This window comes from Pleurodeles waltl, chromosome 4_1 (genome assembly GCF_031143425.1).
Source record: "Pleurodeles waltl isolate 20211129_DDA chromosome 4_1, aPleWal1.hap1.20221129, whole genome shotgun sequence".
Taxonomy (NCBI): Eukaryota; Metazoa; Chordata; class Amphibia; order Caudata; family Salamandridae; genus Pleurodeles; species Pleurodeles waltl.
This window is the reverse complement of record NC_090442.1, coordinates 76908208-76927693: the sequence shown is the minus strand read 5'-3', so window position 1 is coordinate 76927693 and position 19486 is coordinate 76908208. Positions and strand designations below refer to the sequence as shown.

The following is a 19486-nucleotide window of genomic DNA, read 5'->3' as shown; positions in this document are numbered from 1 at the left end:
AAGTATTTGACTGCAGGTCAAGAGGTCCCCAGTTCAAGTCTTGCTTCCTACTTCTCCTTTTCAGAAAAAAAAAAATCTCAGTTACTTATTTCAATTTCTGGAGATTTCTTGAAAGTATGTCACAGAAAAACCACTAATTAAAAAGAGTTTTAGGTTTTATCTGCGTCTGTAAGAGGGTTGTGTGAAAGGACCAGCAGCCGGTCTCCTTAGCAGTCCCTGTGACTAGTGAAGAAAGAGTTAGCTTGAGAGTGAATTGGCACCCTTGGCCTAGGACCAGCTGTCATGCTATGTATTGTGGTGTGAATAGTGAAGCAGCAGGTGTGTTGAGTGTGTCCATCAGCTTGTAGCCAGGGGCAGGAGTCAGGCTGTGTCCCAGACCCTGTGACTAATAAATCAGCAGGTGGTATAGAGACAGCCTATAAAAGAGGAAGCCGTTCTGATGAGATTCACAGCAGCAGTTTCTAGTCCATCCAGTTCCAGTTTCCACAGCAAGGGGGTATAGCTCAGTGGAAGAGCATTTGAAAGCAGATCAAGAGGTCCCTGGTTCAAATCTGTGTACCCCCTTAGTACTTTAAAGAAGCTGTAAATGTATTTCTGTATCGCTTTTTTCAATTCTTGGGGATTTTTTGAAAGTATGTCACACTAAAACAACTATTTAAACAAAATAGCTCAAAGTTTTATGTGCATCCTTAAGACTCTTGTTGAAAATTAACAGTTTTCACACTCACACCCAGTAACTGCACCATGGATCAATCTGGGTGCCCCCTTCACACATGAAAGAATCTGTCAGTTTATTTCTATATCACTTTCTACAATTCTTGGGGATTTATTGAAAGTATATCACACTAAAACGACTATTTAAACAAAATAGCTCAAAGTTTTATGTGCATCCTTAAGACTGTTGTGCGAAAATTAACAGTTTTCACACTCATGCCCAGTAACTGCACCATGGATCAATTCGAGTAAAACAAGAGTTCGTACATTGGCACACAGAGACAAATTGAAATTTGTGTACACAGCATGATACAGTGTACTTTAATACATCTTTCTACATTCTGTAGTGTGCAGCACAAAGATAATGTTTTACGGCATGGATTTATTAACAAGCATTGCTTCTAATAATTGAGCATATAGCAGAAATTGCAGGTGCAAAGAAAAAATACATGGGTAAACAAATCACAAGTTTCTAAATTCCACTGTATTTACCACAGCACAGCTAATTTGTTGTGCTTTAAGAAACACTGTGTGCCTGTACAGCAGCAAAGATGTGAGTGTGTGGACACTGTATGCCCGTAATGCTTTCACAAATGTCCTTATACTGTAACAGAAGTCTCTGCAGTGTTAGAACTGAGTTTGGACAGTAGCATGTGTGCTTACTGATAGTAATATGTGTAAGAAACAAATGCCTGCATGCTGTTACTTGTGTCTTTCTCCAGTAGCACACCTATTTACTGTAATTAGTAGGTAAGGTAAAATCGGCTAGACAAAACTGGACCCAAATGCTGGTACACTGTGACTGGCCTGTGTACTGTTTCCAGTGTGTTTCACTAGTGTCACGCCAGCTTACCGTTACTAAAATGTACAGTAAGACTGGTCCAATATGTATACCATATCAAATTGTTTTACCATAAAACAAAGATATAGCATTGTTAAAGACATTACCACGTGAGGGACACAGAAATTGCATTTTAAAAGACATCTATGTGAACTTGCATCGATTAGAAGAGATAGTGACTGTGTGAGAGTTGTATGGTACTGCTAACCAAAGCACTGTTAAAAAGAAGTCTTTCCTCACTAGAGTTGTGTTCTGTCAATGTGTGAGGCAGTGGATTTTTAAATGAGCTAGGAGGCTTAGACTGGCTGAGTCACTGACAGCTTTGCACACTTACTGCAGAGAGTGAGCAGACGAGAGACTAAGACTGAAATTTAGGGCACAGAGTGATTGCACAAGAGAGTAAGACTCACTCTCACTTCCAGCATGGTGAGTAGACAAGAGAGTAAGCTAGTCCCACAGCTGGAATCCCAGAGTAGGTATAACTCAGTGCTAGTCAGAGTCCATGGTATTATATGTGACGTCTGCACTCTACAGCCTGCTGCACGCAGTAATAAGGTGTGTGTGAAGGCATATTTCTGGAAAAGAGGATGTGTATTGCTCAGCAGTAAAGTATGTGACTGCAGATCAAGAGGTCCCCAGTTCAAGTCTTGCTTGCCACTTCTCCTTTTAAGGAACAACAAAAAAAATTCTCTGTTACTTATTTCAATTTCTGGTGATTTCTCGAAAGTATGTCACAGAAAAACCACTAATTAAAAAGAGTTTTAGGTTTTATCTGCGTCCGTAAGAGGGTTGTGTGAAAGGACCAGCAGCCGGTCTCCATAGCAGTCCCTGTGACTAGTGAAGCAAGAGTAAGCTTGAGAGTGAATTGGCACCCTTGGCCTAGGACCTGCTGTCATGCTATGTATTTTGGTGTGAATAGTGAAGCAGCAGGTGTGTTGAGTGTGTCCAACAGCTTGTAGCCAGGGGCATGAGTCAGCCTCTGTCCCAGACCCTGTGACTAATAAATCAGCAGGTGGTATAGAGAGCCTATAAAAGAGGAAGCTGTTCTGATGAGATCCACAGCAGAAGTTTCTAGTCCATCCAGTTCCAGATATTACAACAAGGGGGTATAACTCAGTGGTAGAGCATTTGACTGCAGATCAAGAGGTCCCTGGTTCAAATCCGGGTGCCCCCTTAATACTTTAAAGAAGCTGTCAATTTCTTTCTGTATCGCTTTTTTCAAATCTTGGGGATTTTTTGAAAGTATGTCACACTAAAACGACTAATGAAGCAAAATAGCTCAAAGTTTTATGTGCATCCTTAAGACTCTTGTTGAAAATTAACAGTTTTCACACTCACACCCAGTAACTCCACCTTGGATCAATCTGAGTGCCCCCTTCACACATGAAAGAAGCTGTCAATTTCTTTCTATATCACTTTCTACAATTCTTGATGATTTATTGAAAGTATTTCACACTAAAACGACTATTTAAACAAAATAGCTTAAAGTTTTATGTGCATCCTTAAGACTGTTGTGCGAAAATTAACAGTTTTCACACTCACGCCCAGTAACTGCACCATGGATCAATTCGAGTAAAACAAGAGTTCGTACATTGGCACACAGAGACAAATTGAAATTTGTGTACACAGCATGATACTGTGTACTTTAATACATCTTTCTACATTCTGTAGTGTGCAGCACACAGATAATGTTTTACGGCATGGATTTATTAACAAGCATTGCTTCTAATATTTGAGCATACAGCAGAAATTGCAGGTGCAAAGAAAAAATACATGGGTAAACAAATCACAAGTTTCTAAATTCCACTGTATTTACCACAGCACAGCTGATTTGTTGTGCTTTAAGAAACACTGTGTGCCTGTACAGCAGCAAAGATGTGAGTGTGTGGACACTGTATGCCCGTAATGCTTTCACAAATGTCCTTATACTGTAACAGAAGTCTCTGCAGTGTTAGAACTGAGTTTGGACAGTAGCATGTGTGCTTTCTGATAGTAATATGTGTAAGAAACAAATGCCTGAATGCTGTTACTTGTGTCTTTCTCCAGTACCACACCTATTTACTGTAATTAGTATGTAAGGTAACATCGGCTAGACAAAACTGGACCCAAATGCTGGTACACTGTGACTGGCCTGTGTACTGTTTCCAGTGTGTTTCACTAGTATCACGCCAGCTTACCGTTACTAGAATGTACAGTAAGACTGGTCCAATATGTATACCATATCAAATTGCTTTACCATGAAACAAAGATATAGCATTGTTAAAGACATTACCACGTGAGGGACACAGAAATTGCATTTTAAAAGACATCTATGTGAACTTGCATCGATTAGAAGAGATAGTGACTGTGTGAGAGTTGTATGGTACTGCTAACCAAAGCACTGTTAAAAAGAAGTCTTTCCTCACTAGAGTTGTGTTCTGTCAATGTCTGAGGCAGTGGATTTTTAAAGGAGCTAGGAGGCTTAGACTGCCTGAGTCACTGACAGCTTTGCACACTTACTGCAGAGAGTGAGCAGACGAGAGACTAAGACTGAAATTTAGGGCACAGAGTGATTGCAGAAGAGAGTAAGACTCACTCTCACTTCCAGCATGGTGAGTAGACAAGAGAGTAAGCTAGTCCCACAGCTGGAATCCCAGAGTAGGTATAACTCAGTGCTAGTCAGAGTCCATGGTATTATATGTGACGTCTGCACTCTACAGCCTGCTGCACGCAGTAATAAGGTGTGTGTGAAGGCATATTTCTCGAAAAGAGGATGTGTATAGCTCAGCAGTAAAGTATGTGACTGCAGATCAAAAGGTCCCCAGTTCAAGTCTTGCTTCCCACTTCTCCTTTTAAGGAACAAAAAAAAAATTCTCTCTTACTTATTTCAATTTCTGGTGATTTCTCGAAAGTATGTCACAGAAAAACCACTAATTAAAAAGAGTTTTAGGTTTTCTCTGCGTCCGTAAGAGGGTTGTGTGAAAGGACCAGCAGCCGGTCTCCATAGCAGTCCCTGTGACTAGTGAAGCAAGAGTAAGCTTGACAGTGAATTGGCACCCTTGGCCTAGGACCTGCTGTCATGCTATGTATTTTGGTGTGAATAGTGAAGCAGCAGGTGTGTTGAGTGTGTCCATCAGCTTGTAGCCAGGGGCATGAGTCAGACTCTGTCCCAGACCCTGTGACTAATAAATCAGCAGGTGGTATAGAGAGCCTATAAAAGAGGAAGCCGTTCTGATGAGATCCACAGCAGCAGTTTCTAGTCCATCCAGTTCCAGATATTACAACTAGAGGGTATAGCTCAGTGGTAGAGCATTTGACTGCAGGTCAAGAGGTCCCTGGTACAAATCCGGGTGCCCCCTTAATACTTTAAAGTAGCTGTCAATTTCTTTCTGTATCGCTTTTTTCAATTCTTGGGGATTTTTTTAAAGTATGTCACACTAAAACGACTAATTAAGCAAAATAGCTCAAAGTTTTATGTGCATCCTTAAGACTCTTGTTGAAAATAAACAGTTTTCACTCTCACTCCCAGTAACTGCACCATGGATCAATCTGGGTGCCCCCTTCACACATGAAAGAAGCTGCCAATTTCTTTCTATATCACTTTCTACAATTCTTGATGATTTATTGAAAGTATATCACACTAAAACGACTATTTAAACAAAATACCTCAAAGTTTTATGTGCATCCTTAAGACTGTTGTGCAAAAATTAACAGTTTTCACACTCATGCCCAGTAACTGCACCATGGATCAATTGGAGTAAAACAAGAGTTCGTACATTGGCACACAGAGACAAATTTAAATTTGTTTACACAGCATGATACTGTGTACTTTAATACATCTTTCTACATTCTGTAGTGTGCAGCACACAGATAATGTTTTACGGCATGGATTTATTAACAAGCATTGCTTCTAATAATTGAGCATATAGCAGAAATTGCAGGTGCAAAGAAAAAATACATGGGTAAACAAATCACAAGTTTCTAAATTCCACTGTATTTACCACAGCACAGCTGATTTGTTGTGCTTTAAGAAACACTGTGTGCCTGTACAGCAGCAAAGATGTGAGTGTGTGGACACTGTATGCCCGTAATGCTTTCACAAATGTCCTTATACTGTAACAGAAGTCTCTGCAGTGTTAAAACTGAGTTTGGACAGTAGCATGTGTGCTTACTGATAGTAATATGTGTAAGAAACAAATGCCTGAATGCTGTTACTTGTGTCTTTCTCCAGTAGCACACCTATTTACTGTAATTAGTATGTAAGGTAACATCGGCTAGACAAAACTGGACCCAAATGCTGGTACACTGTGACTGGCCTGTGTACTGTTTCCAGGTTGTTTCACTAGTATCACGCCAGCTTACCGTTACTAGAATGTACAGTAAGACCGGTCCAATATGTATACCATATCAAATTGTTTTACCATCAAACAAAGATATAGCATTGTTAAAGACATTACCATGTGAGGGACACAGAAATTGCATTTTAAAAGACATCTATGTGAACTTGCATCGATTAGAAGAGATAGTGACTGTGTGAGAGTTGTATGGTACTGCTAACCAAAGCACTGTTAAAAAGAAGTCTTTCCTCACTAGAGTTGTGTTCTGTCAATGTCTGAGGCAGTGGATTTTTAAATGAGCTAGGAGGCTTAGACTGGCTGAGTCACTGACAGCTTTGCACACTTACTGCAGAGAGTGTGCAGACCAGAGACTAAGACTGAAATTTAGGGCACAGAGTGATTGCAGAAGAGGGTAAGACTCACTCTCACTTCCAGCATGGTGAGTAGACAAGAGGGTAAGCTAGTCCCACAGCTGGAATCCCAGAGTAAGTATAACTCAGTGCTAGTCAGAGTCCATGGTATTATATATGACGTCTGCACTCTACAGCCTGCTGCACGCAGTAATAAGGTGTGTGTGAAGGCATATTTCTGGAAAAGAGGATGTGTATAGCTCAGCAGTAAAGTATGTGACTGCAGCTCAAGAGGTCCCCAGATCAAGTCTTGCTTCCCACTTCTCCTTTTAAGGAACAAAAAAAAAATTCTCTGTTACTTATTTCAATTTCTGGTGATTTCTCGAAAGTATGTCACAGAAAAACTACTAATTAAAAAGAGTTTTAGGTTTTATCTGCGTCCGTAAGAGGGTTGTGTGAAAAGACCAGCAGCAGGTCTCCATAGCAGTCCCTGTGACTAGTGAAGCAAGAGTAAGCTTGAGAGTGAATTGGCACCCTTGGCCTAGGACCTGCTGTCATGCTATGTATTTTGGTGTGAATAGTGAAGCAACAGGTGTGTTGAGTGTGTCCATCAGCTTGTAGCCAGGGGCATGAGTCAGGCTGTGTCCCAGACCCTGTGACTAATAAATCAGCAGGTGGTATAGAGACAGCCTATAAAAGAGGAAGCCGTTCTGATGAGATCCATAGCAGCAGTTTCTAGTCCATCCAGTTCCATATATTACAACAAGGGGGTATAGCTCAGTGGTAGAGCATTTGACTGCAGATCAAGAGGTCCCTGGTTCAAATCCGGGTGCCCCCTTAATACTTTAAAGAAGCTGTCAATTTCTTTCTGTATCGCTTTTTTCAATTCTTGGGGATTTTTTGAAAGTATGTCACACTAAACCGACTAATTAAGCAAAATAGCTCAAACTTTTATGTGCATCCTTAAGACTCTTGTTGAAAATTAACAGTTTTCACACTCACACCGAGTAACTGCACCATGGATCAATCTGGGTGCCCCCTTCACACATGAAAGAAGCTGTCAATTTCTTTCTATATCACTTTCTACAATTCTTGGGGATTTATTGAAAGTATTTCACACTAAAACGACTATTTAAACAAAATAGCTAAAAGTTTTATGTGCATCCTTAAGACTGTTGTGCGAAAATTAACAGTTTTCACACTCACGCCCAGTAACTGCACCATGGATCAATTTGAGTAAAACAAGAGTTCGTACATTGGCACACAGAGACAAATTGAAATTTGTGTACACAGCATGATACTGTGTACTTTAATACATCTTTCTACATTCTGTAGTGTGCAGCACACAGATAATGTTTTACGGCATGGATTTATTAACAAGCATTGCTTCTAATAATTGAGCATATAGCAGATATTGCAGGTGGAAAGAAAAAATACATGGGTAAACAAATCACAAGTTTCTAAATTCCACTGTTTTTACCACAGCACAGCTGATTTGTTGTGCTTTAAGAAACACTGTGTGCCTGTACAGCAGCAAAGATGTGAGTGTGTGGACACTGTATGCCCGTAATGCTTTCACAAATGTCCTTATACTGTAATAGAAGTCTCTGCAGTGTTAGAACTGACTTTGGACAGTAGCATGTGTGCTTACTGATAGTAATATGTGTAAGAAACAAATGCCTGAATGCTGTTACATGTGTCTTTCTCCAGTAGCACACCTATTTACTGTAATTAGTATGTAAGGTAACATCGGCTAGACAAAACTGGACCCAAATGCTGGTACACTGTGACTGGCCTGTGTACTGTTTCCAGTGTGTTTCACTAGTATCACGCCAGCTTACCGTTACTAGAATGTACAGTAAGACTGGTCCAATATGTATACCATATCAAATTGTTTTACCATAAAACAAAGATATAGCATTGTTAAAGACATTACCACGTGAGGGACACAGAAATTGCATTTTAAAAGACATCTATGTGAACTTGCATCGATTAGAAGAGATAGTGACTGTGTGAGAGTTGTATGGTACTGCTAACCAAAGCACTGTTAAAAAGAAATCTTTCCTCACTAGAGTTGTGTTCTGTCAATGTCTGAGGCAGTGGATTTTTAAATGAGCTAGGAGGCTTAGACTGGCTGAGTCACTGACAGCTTTGCACACTTACTGCAGAGAGTGAGCAGACGAGAGACTAAGACTGAAATTGAGGGCACAGAGTGATTGCAGAAGAGGGTAAGACTCACTCTCACTTCCAGCATGGTGAGTAGACAAGAGGGTAAGCTAGTCCCACAGCTGGAATCCCAGAGTAAGTATAACTCAGTGCTAGTCAGAGTCCATGGTATTATATATGACGTCTGCACTCTACAGCCTGCTGCACGCAGTAATAAGGTGTGTGTGAAGGCATATTTCTGGAAAAGAGGATGTGTATAGCTCAGCAGTAAAGTATGTGACTGCAGCTCAAGAGGTCCCCAGATCAAGTCTTGCTTCCCACTTCTCCTTTTAAGGAACAAAAAAAAAATTCTCTGTTACTTATTTCAATTTCTGGTGATTTCTCGAAAGTATGTCACAGAAAAACGACTAATTAAAAAGAGTTTTAGGTTTTATCTGCGTCCGTAAGAGGGTTGTGTGAAAAGACCAGCAGCAGGTCTCCATAGCAGTCTCTGTGACTAGTGAAGCAAGAGTAAGCTTGAGAGTGAATTGGCACCCTTGGCCTAGGACCTGCTGTCATGCTATGTATTTTGGTGTGAATAGTGAAGCAGCAGGTGTGTTGAGTGTGTCCATCAGCTTGTAGCCAGGGGCATGAGTCAGGCTGTGTCCCAGACCCTGTGACTAATAAATCAGCAGGTGGTATAGAGAGCCTATAAAAGAGGAAGCCGTTCTGATGAGATCCACAGCAGCAGTTTCTAGTCCATCCAGTTCCATATATTACAACAAGGGGGTATAACTCAGTGGTAGAGCATTTGACTGCAGATCAAGAGGTCCCTGGTTCAAATCCGGTTGCCCCCTTAATACTTTAAAGAAGCCGTCAATTTCTTTCTGTATCGCTTTTTTCAATTCTTGGGGATTTTTTGAAAGTATGTCACACTAAACCGACTAATTAAGCAAAATAGCTCAAAGTTTTATGTGCATCCTTAAGACTCTTGTTGAAAATTAACAGTTTTTCCACTCACACCCAGTAACTGCACCATGGATCAATCTGGGTGCCCCCTTCACACATGAAAGAAGCTGTCAATTTCTTTCTATATCACTTTCTACAATTCTTGGGGATTTATTGAAAGTATTTCACACTAAAACGACTATTTAAACAAAATAGCTAAAAGTTTTATGTGCATCCTTAAGACTGTTGTGCGAAAATTAACAGTTTTCACACTCACGCCCAGTAACTGCACCATGGATCAATTCGAGTAAAACAAGAGTTCATACATTGGCACACAAGGACAAATTGAAATTTGTGTACACAGCATGATACTGTGTACTTTAATACATCTTTCTACATTCTGTAGTGTGCAGCACACAGATAATGTTTTACGGCATGGATTTATTAACAAGCATTGCTTCTAATAATTGAGCATATAGTAGAAATTGCAGGTGCAAAGAAAAAATACATGGGTAAACAAATCACAAGTTTCTAAATTCCACTGTTTTTACCACAGCACAGCTGATTTGTTGTGCTTTAAGAAACACTGTGTGCCTATACAGCAGCAAAGATGTGAGTGTGTGGACACTGTATGCCCGTAATGCTTTCACAAATGTCCTTATACTGTAACAGAAGTCTCTGCAGTGTTAGAACTGAGTTTGGACAGTAGCATGTGTGGTTACTGATAGTAATATGTGTAAGAAACAAATGCCTGAATGCTGTTACATGTGTCTTTCTCCAGTAGCACACCTATTTACTCTAATTAGTATGTAAGGTAACATCGGCTAGACAAATTGGACCCAAATGCTGGTACACTGTGACTGGCCTGTGTACTGTTTCCAGTGTGTTTCACTAGTATCACGCCAGCTTACCGTTACTAGAATGTACAGTAAGACTGGTCCAATATGTATACCATATCAAATTGTTTTACCATAAAACAAAGATATAGCATTGTTAAAGACATTACCACGTGAGGGACACAGAAATTGCATTTTAAAAGACATCTATGTGAACTTGCATCGATTAGAAGAGATAGTGACTGTGTGAGAGTTGTATGGTACTGCTAACCAAAGCACTGTTAAAAAGAAATCTTTCCTCACTAGAGTTGTGTTCTGTCAATGTCTGAGGCAGTGGATTTTTAAATGAGCTAGGAGGCTTAGACTGGCTGAGTCACTGACAGCTTTGCACACTTACTGCAGAGAGTGAGCAGACGAGAGACTAAGACTGAAATTGAGGGCACAGAGTGATTGCAGAAGAGAGTAAGACTCACTCTCCCTTCCAGCATGGTGAGTAGACAAGAGAGTAAGCTAGTCCCACAGCTGGAATCCCAGAGCAGGTATAACTCAGTGCTAGTCAGAGTCCATGGTATTATATGTGACGTCTGCACTCTACAGCCTGCTGCACGCAGTAATAAGGTGTGTGTGAAGGCATATTTCTGTAAAAGAGGATGTGTATAGCCCAGCAGTAAAGTTTGTGTCTGCAGATCAAGAGGTCCCCAGTTCAAGTCTTGCTTTCCACTTCTCTTTTTAAGGAACAAAAAAAAAATTCTCTGTTACTTATTTCAATTTCTGGAGATTTCTTGAAAGTATGTCACAGAAAAACCACTAATTAAAAAGAGTTTTAGGTTTTATCTGCGTCCGTAAGAGGGTTGTGTGAAAGGACCAGCAGCCGGTCTCCATAGCAGTCCCTGTGACTAGTGAAGCAAAAGTAAGCTTGAGAGTGAATTGGCACCCTTGGCCCAGGACCTGCTGTCATGCTATGTATTTTGGTGTGAATAGTGAAGCAGCAGGTGTGTTGAGTGTGTCCATCAGCTTGTAGCCAGGGGCATGAGTCAGGCTGTGTCCCAGACCCTGTGACTAATAAATCAGCAGGTGGTATAGAGAGCCTATAAAAGAGGAAGCCGTTCTGATGAGATCCACAGCAGCAGTTTCTAGTCCATCCAGTTCCAGATATTACAACAAGGGGGTATAACTCAGTGGTAGAGCATTTGACTGCAGATCAGAGGTCCCTGGTTCAAATCCGGGTGCCCCCTTAATACTTTAAAGAAGCTGTCAATTTCTTTCTGTATCGCTTTTTTCAATTCTTGGGGATTTTTTGAAAGTATGTCACACTAAAACAACTAATTAAGCAAAATAGCTCAAAGTTTTATGTGCATCCTTAAGACTCTTGTTGAAAATTAACAGTTTTCACACTCACACCCAGTAACTGCACCATGGATCAATCTGGGTGCCCCCTTCACACATGAAAGAAGCTGTCAATTTCTTTCTATATCACTTTCTACAATTCTTGGGGATTTATTGAAAGTATTTCACACTAAAACGACTATTTAAACAAAATACCTCAAAGTTTTATGTGCATCCTTAAGACTTTTGTGCGAAAATTAACAGTTTTCACACTCACGCCCAGTAACTGCACCATGGATCAATTCGAGTAAAACAAGAGTTCATACATTGGCACACAAGGACAAATTGAAATTTGTGTACACAGCATGATACTGTGTACTTTAATACATCTTTCTACATTCTGTAGTGTGCAGCACACAGATAATGTTTTACGGCATGGATTTATTAACAAGCATTGCTTCTAATAATTGAGCATATAGCAGATATTGCAGGTGGAAAGAAAAAATACATGGGTAAACAAATCACAAGTTTCTAAATTCCACTGTTTTTACCACAGCACAGCTGATTTGTTGTGCTTTAAGAAACACTGTGTGCCTATACAGCAGCAAAGATGTGAGTGTGTGGACACTGTATGCCCGTAATGCTTTCACAAATGTCCTTATACTGTAACAGAAGTCTCTGCAGTGTTAGAACTGAGTTTGGACAGTAGCATGTGTGGTTACTGATAGTAATATGTGTAAGAAACAAATGCCTGAATGCTGTTACATGTGTCTTTCTCCAGTAGCACACCTATTTACTCTAATTAGTATGTAAGGTAACATCGGCTAGACAAATTGGACCCAAATGCTGGTACACTGTGACTGGCCTGTGTACTGTTTCCAGTGTGTTTCACTAGTATCACGCCAGCTTACCGTTACTAGAATGTACAGTAAGACTGGTCCAATATGTATACCATATCAAATTGTTTTACCATAAAACAAAGATATAGCATTGTTAAAGACATTACCACGTGAGGGACACAGAAATTGCATTTTAAAAGACATCTATGTGAACTTGCATCGATTAGAAGAGATAGTGACTGTGTGAGAGTTGTATGATACTGTTAACCAAAGCACTGTTAAAAAGAAGTCTTTCCTCACTAGAGTTGTTTTCTGTCAATGTCTGAGGCAGTGGATTTTTAAATGAGCCAGGAGGCTTAGACTGGCTGAGTCACTGACAGCTTTGCACACTTACTGCAGAGAGTGAACAGACGAGAGACTAAGACTGAAATTTAGGGCACAGAGTGATTGCAGAAGAGAGTAAGACTCCCTCTCACTTCTAGCATGGTGAGTAGACAAGAAAGTAAGCTAGTCCCACAGCTGGAATCCCAGAGTAGGTATAACTCAGTGCTAGTCAGAGTCCATGGTATTATATGTCACGTCTGCACTCTACAGCCTGCTGCAAGCAGTAATAAGGTGTGTGTGAAGGCATATTTCTTGCAAAGATGATGTGTATAGCTCAGCAGTAAAGTATGTGACTGCAAATCAAGAGGTCCCCAGTTCAAGTCTTGCTTTCCACTTCGCCTTTTAAGGAACAAAAAAAATATTATCTGTTACTTATTTCAATTTCTGGAGATTTCTTGAAAGTATGTCACAGAAAAACCACTAATTAAAAAGAGTTGTAGGTTTTATCTGCGTTCGTAAGAGGGTTGTGTGAAAGGACCAGCAGCCGGTCTCCTTAGCAGTCCCTGTGACCAGTGAAGCAAGAGTAAGCTTGAGAGTGAATTGGCACCCTTGGCCTAGGACCTGCTGTCATGCTATGTATTTTGGTGTGAATAGTGAAGCAGCAGGTGTGTTGAGTGTGTCCATCAGCTTGTAGCCAGGGGCATGAGTCAGGCTGTGTCCCAGACCCTGTGACTAATAAATCAGCAGGTGGTATAGAGAGCCTATAAAAGAGGAAGCCGTTCTGATGAGATCCACAGCAGCAGTTTCTAGTCCATCCAGTTCCAGATATTACAACAAGGGGGTATAACTCAGTGGTAGAGCATTTGACTGCACATCAGAGGTCCCTGGTTCAAATCTGGGATCCCCCTTAATACTTTAAAGAAGCTGTCAATTTCTTTCTGTATCGCTTTTTTCAATTCTTGGGGATTTTTTGAAAGTATGTCACACTAAAACAACTAATTAAGCAAAATAGCTCACAGTTTTATGTGCATCCTTAAGACTCTTGTTGAAAATTAAAAGTTTTCACACTCACTCCCAGTAACTGCACCATGGATCAATCTGGGTGCCCCCTTCACACATGAAAGAAGCTGTCAATTTCTTTCTATATCACTTTCTACAATTCTTGATGATTTATTGAAAGTATATCACACTAAAACGACTATTTAAACAAAATACCTCAAAGTTTTATGTGCATCCTTAAGACTGTTGTGCGAAAATTAACAGTTTTCACACTCACGCCCAGTAACTGCACCATAGATCAATTCGAGTAAAACAAGAGTTCATACATTGGCACACAGAGACAAATTGAAATTTGTGTACACAGCAGGATACTGTGTACTTTCAAACATCTTTCTACATTCTGTAGTGTGCAGCACACAGATAATGTTTTACGGCATGGATTTATTAACAAGCATTGCTTCTAATAATTGAGCATATAGCAGAAATTGCAGGTGCAAAGAAAAAATACATGGGTAAACAAATCACAAGTTTCTAAATTCCACTGTATTTACCACAGCACAGCTGATTTGTTGTGCTTTAAGAAACACTGTGTGCATGTACAGCAGCAAAGATGTGAGTGTGTGGACACTGTATGCCCGTAATGCTTTCACAAATGTCCTTATACTGTAACAGAAGTCTCTGCAGTGTTAGAACTGAGTTTGGACAGTAGCATGTGTGCTTACTGATAGTAATATGTGTAAGAAACAAATGCCTGCATGCTGTTACTTGTGTCTTTCTCCAGTAGCACATCTATTTACTGTAATTAGTATGTAAGGTAATATCGGCTAGACAAAACTGGACCCAAATGCTGGTACACTGTGACTGGCCTGTGTACTGTTTCCAGTGTGTTTCACTAGTATCACGCCAGCTTACCGTTACTAGAATGTACAGTAAGACTGGTCCAATATGTATACCATATCAAATTGTTTTACCATAAAACAAAGATATAGCATTGTTAAAGACATTACCACGTGAGGGAAACAGAAATTGCATTTTAAAAGACATCTATTTGAACTTGCATCGATTAGAAGAGATAGTGACTGTGTGAGAGTTGTATGGTACTGTTAACCAAAGCACTGTTAAAAAGAAGTCTTTCCTCACTAGAGTTGTTTTCTGTCAATGTCTGAGGCAGTGGATTTTTAAATGAGCCAGGAGGCTTAGACTGGCTGAGTCACTACAGCTTTGCACACTTACTGCAGAGAGTGAGCAGACGAGAGACTAAGACTGAAATTTAGGGCACAGAGTGATTGCAGAAGAGAGTAAGACTCACTCTCACTTCTAGTATGGTGAGTAGACAAGAGAGTAAGCTAGTCCCACAGCTGGAATCCCAGAGTAGGTATAACTCAGTGCTAGTCAGAGACCATGGTATTATATGTGACGTCTGCACTCTACAGCCTGCTGCAAGCAGTAATAAGGTGTGTGTGAAGGCACATTTCTTGAAAAGAGGATGTGTATAGCCCAGCAGTAAAGTTTGTGTCTGCAGATCAAGAGGTCCCCAGTTCAAGTCTTGCTTTCCACTTCTCCTTTTAAGGAACAAAAAAAAAATTCTCTGTTACTTATTTCAATTTCTGGAGATTTCTTGAAAGTATGTCACAGAAAAACCACTAATTAAAAAGAGTTTTAGGTTTTATCTGCGTCCGTAAGAGGGTTGTGTGAAAGGACCAGCAGCCGGTCTCCATAGCAGTCCCTGTGACTAGTGAAGCAAGAGTAAGCTTGAGAGTGAATTGGCACCCTTGGCCCAGGACCTGCTGTCATGCTATGTATTTTGGTGTGAATAGTGAAGCAGCAGGTGTGTTGAGTGTGTCCATCAGCTTGTAGCCAGGGGCATGAGTCAGGCTGTGTCCCAGACCCTGTGACTAATAAATCAGCAGGTGGTATAGAGAGCCTATAAAAGAGGAAGCCGTTCTGATGAGATCCACAGCAGCAGTTTCTAGTCCATCCAGTTCCAGATATTACAGCAAGGGGGTATAACTCAGTGGTAGAGCATTTGACTGCAGATCAGAGGTCCCTGGTTCAAATCCGGTTACCCCCTTAATACTTTAAAGAAGCTGTCAATTTCTTTCTGTATCGCTTTTTTCAATTCTTGGGGATTTTTTGAAAGTATGTCACACTAAAACAACTAATTAAGCAAAATAGCTCAAAGTTTTATGTGCATCCTTAAGACTCTTGTTGAAAATTAACAGTTTTCACACTCACACCCAGTAACTGCACCATGGATCAATCTGGGTGCCCCCTTCACACATGAAAGAAGCTGTCAATTTCTTTCTATATCACTTTCTACAATTCTTGGGGATTTATTGAAAGTATTTCACACTAAAACGACTATTTAAACAAAATACCTCAAAGTTTTATGTGCATCCTTAAGACTGTTGTGCGAAAATTAACAGTTTTCACACTCACGCCCAGTAACTGCACCATGGATCAATTCGAGTAAAACAAGAGTTCATACATTGGCACACAATGACAAATTGAAATTTGTGTACACAGCATGATACTGTGTACTTTAATACATCTTTCTACATTCTGTAGTGTGCAGCACACAGATAATGTTTTACGGCATGGATTTATTAACAAGCATTGCTTCTAATATTAGAGCATATAGCAGAAATTGCAGGTGCAAAGAAAAAATACATGGGTAAACAAATCACAAGTTTCTAAATTCGACTGTATTTACCACAGCACAGCTGATTTGTTGTGCTTTAAGAAACACTGTGTGCATGTACAGCAGCAAAGATGTGAGTGTGTGGGCACTGTATGCCCGTAATGCTTTCACAAATGTCCTTATACTGTAACAGAAGTCTCTGCAGTGTTAGAACTGAGTTTGGACAGTAGCATGTGTGCTTACTGATAGTAATATGTGTAAGAAACAAATGCCTGCATGCTGTTACTTGTGTCTTTCTCCAGTAGCACACCTATTTACTGTAATTAGTATGTAAGGTATTATCGGCTAGACAAAACTGGACCCAAATGCTGGTACACTGTGACTGGCCTGTGTACTGTTTCCAGTGTGTTTCACTAGTATCACGCCAGCTTACCGTTACTAGAATGTACAGTAAGACTGGTCCAATATGTATATCATATCAAATTGTTTTACCATAAAACAAAGATATAGCATTGTTAAAGACATTACCACGTGAGGGAAACAGAAATTGCATTTTAAAAGACATCTATTTGAACTTGCATCGATTAGAAGAGATAGTGACTGTTTGAGAGTTGTATGGCACTGTTAACCAAAGAACTGTTAAAAAGAAGTCTTTCCTCACTAGAGTTGTTTTTTGTCAATGTCTGAGGCAGTGGATTTTTAAATGAGCCAGGAGGCTTAGACTGGCTGAGTCACTGACAGCTTTGCACACTTCCTGCAGAGAGTGAGCAGACGAGAGACTAAGACTGAAATTTAGGGCACAGAGTGATTGCAGAAGAGAGTAAGACTCACTCTCACTTCTAGCATGGTGAGTAGACAAGAGAGTAAGCTAGTCCCACAGCTGGAATCCCAGAGTAGGTATAACTCAGTGCTAGTCAGAGTCCATGGTATTATATGTGACGTCTGCACTCTACAGCCTGCTGCAAGCAGTAACAATGTGTGTGTGAAGGCATATTTCATGAAAAGAGGATGTGTATAGCTCAGCAGTAAAGTATGTGACTGTAGATCAAGAGGTCCCCAGTTGAAGTATTGCTTCCCACTTCTCCTTTTAAGGAACAAAAAAAAAATTCTCTGTTACTTATTTCAATTTCTGGTGATTTCTCGAAAGTATGTCACAGAAAAACCACTAATTGAAAAGAGTTTTAGGTTTTATCTGCGTCCGTAAGAGGGTTGTGTGAAAGGACCAGCAGCCTGTCTCCATAGCAGTCCCTGTGACTAGTGAAGCAAGAGTAAGCTTGAGAGTGAATTGGCACCCTTGGCCTAGGACCTGCTGTCATGCTATGTATTTTGGTGTGAATAGTGAAGCAGCAGGTGTGTTGAGTGTGTCCATCAGCTTGTAGCCAGGGGCATGAGACAGGCTGTGTCCCAGACCCTGTGACTAATAAATCAGCAGGTGGTATAGAGACAGCCTATAAAAGAGGAAGCCGTTCTGATGAGATCCACAGCAGCAGTTTCTAGTCCATCCAGTTCCATATATTAAAACAAGGAGGTATACCTCAGTGGTAGAGAATTTGACTGCAGAACAAGAGGTCCCTGTTTCAAATCCGGGTGCCCCCTTAATACTTTAAAGAAGCTGTCAATTTCTTTCTGTATCGCTTTTTTCAATTCTTGGGGATTTTTTGAAAGTATGTCACACTAAAACGACTAATTAAGCAAAATAGCTCAAAGTTTTATGTGCATCCTTAAGACTCTTGTTGACAATTAACAGTTTTCACACTCACACCCAGTAACTGCACCATGGATCAATCTGGGTGCCCCCTTCACACATGAAAGAAGCTGTCAATTTCTTTCTATATCACTTTCTACAATTCTTGGGGATTTATTGAAAGTATTTCACACTAAAACGACTATTTAAACAAAATAGCTCAAAGTTTTATGTGCATCCTTAAGACTGTTGTGCGAAAATTAACAGTTTTCACACTCACGCCCAGTAACTGCACCATGGATCAATTCGAGTAAAACAAGAGTTCGTACATTGGCACACAGAGACAAATTGAAATTTGTGTACACAGCATGATACTGTGTACTTTAATACATCTTTCTACATTCTGTAGTGTGCAGCACTCAGATAATGTTTTACGGCATGGATTTATTAACAAGCATTGCTTCTAATAATTGAGCATATAGTAGAAATTGCAGGTGCAAAGAAAAAATACATGGGTAAACAAATCACAAGTTTCTAAATTCCACTGTATTTACCACAGCACAGCTGATTTGTTGTGCTTTAAGAAACACTGTGTGCCTGTACAGCAGCAAAGATGTGATTGTGTGGACACTGTATTCCCGTAATGCTTTCACAAATGTCCTTATACTGTAACAGAAGTCTCTGCAGTGTTAGAACTGAGTTTGGACAGTAGCATGTGTGCTTACTGATAGTAATATGTGTAAGAAACAAATGCCTGCATGCTGTTACTTGTGTCTTTCTCCAGTAGCACACCTATTTACTGTAATTAGTATGTAAGGTAATATCGGCTAGACAAAACTGGACCCAAATGCTGGTACACTGTGACTGGCCTGTGTACTGTTTCCAGTATGTTTCACTAGTATCACGCCAGCTTACCGTTACTAGAATGTACAGTAAGACTGGTCCAATATGTATACCATATCAAATTGTTTTACCATAAAACAAAGATATAGCATTGTTAAAGACATTACCACGTGAGGGACACAGAAATTGCATTTTAAAAGACATCTATGTGAACTTGCATCGATTAGAAGAGATAGTGACTGTGTGAGAGTTGTATGGTACTGCTAACCAAAGCACTGTTAAAAAGAAGTCTTTCCTCACTAGAGTTGTGTTCTGTCAATGTCTGAGGCAGTGGATTTTTAAATGAGCTAGGAGGCTTAGACTGGCTGAGTCACTGACAGCTTTGCACACTTACTGCAGAGAGTGAGCAGACGAGAGACTAAGACTGAAATTTAGGGCACAGAGTGATTGCAGAAGAGAGTAAGACTCACTCTCACTTCCAGCATGGTGAGTAGACAAGAGAGTAAGCTAGTCCCACAGCTGGAATCCCAGAGTAGGTATAACTCAGTGCTAGTCAGAGTCCATGGTATTATATGTGACGTCTGCACTCTACAGCCTGCTGAACGCAGTAATAAGGTGTGTGTGAAGGCATATTTTGGGAAAAGAGGATGTGTATAGCTCAGCAGTAAAGTATGTGACTG

General features: G+C 40.2%; 6 non-coding genes across 6 annotated transcripts; all 6 read left to right on the top strand.

Moving 5' to 3' along the window:
- Positions 1-2657: 2657 nt before the first annotated feature.
- TRNAC-GCA (transfer RNA cysteine (anticodon GCA)) lies at positions 2658-2729 on the top strand. Its single transcript has one exon. It is a non-coding gene; the product is annotated as a tRNA-Cys (tRNA).
- Positions 2730-4821: 2092 nt separating this feature from the next.
- TRNAC-GCA (transfer RNA cysteine (anticodon GCA)) lies at positions 4822-4893 on the top strand. Its single transcript has one exon. It is a non-coding gene; the product is annotated as a tRNA-Cys (tRNA).
- A 2094-nt stretch (positions 4894-6987) lies between these two features.
- On the top strand, positions 6988-7059 carry TRNAC-GCA (transfer RNA cysteine (anticodon GCA)). Its single transcript has one exon. It is a non-coding gene; the product is annotated as a tRNA-Cys (tRNA).
- Positions 7060-9151: 2092 nt separating this feature from the next.
- TRNAC-GCA (transfer RNA cysteine (anticodon GCA)) lies at positions 9152-9223 on the top strand. Its single transcript has one exon. It is a non-coding gene; the product is annotated as a tRNA-Cys (tRNA).
- A 2091-nt stretch (positions 9224-11314) lies between these two features.
- On the top strand, positions 11315-11385 carry TRNAC-GCA (transfer RNA cysteine (anticodon GCA)). The gene has a single exon. It is a non-coding gene; the product is annotated as a tRNA-Cys (tRNA).
- Positions 11386-15638: 4253 nt separating this feature from the next.
- On the top strand, positions 15639-15709 carry TRNAC-GCA (transfer RNA cysteine (anticodon GCA)). The gene has a single exon. It is a non-coding gene; the product is annotated as a tRNA-Cys (tRNA).
- The last annotated feature ends 3777 nt before the right edge of the window (positions 15710-19486 follow it).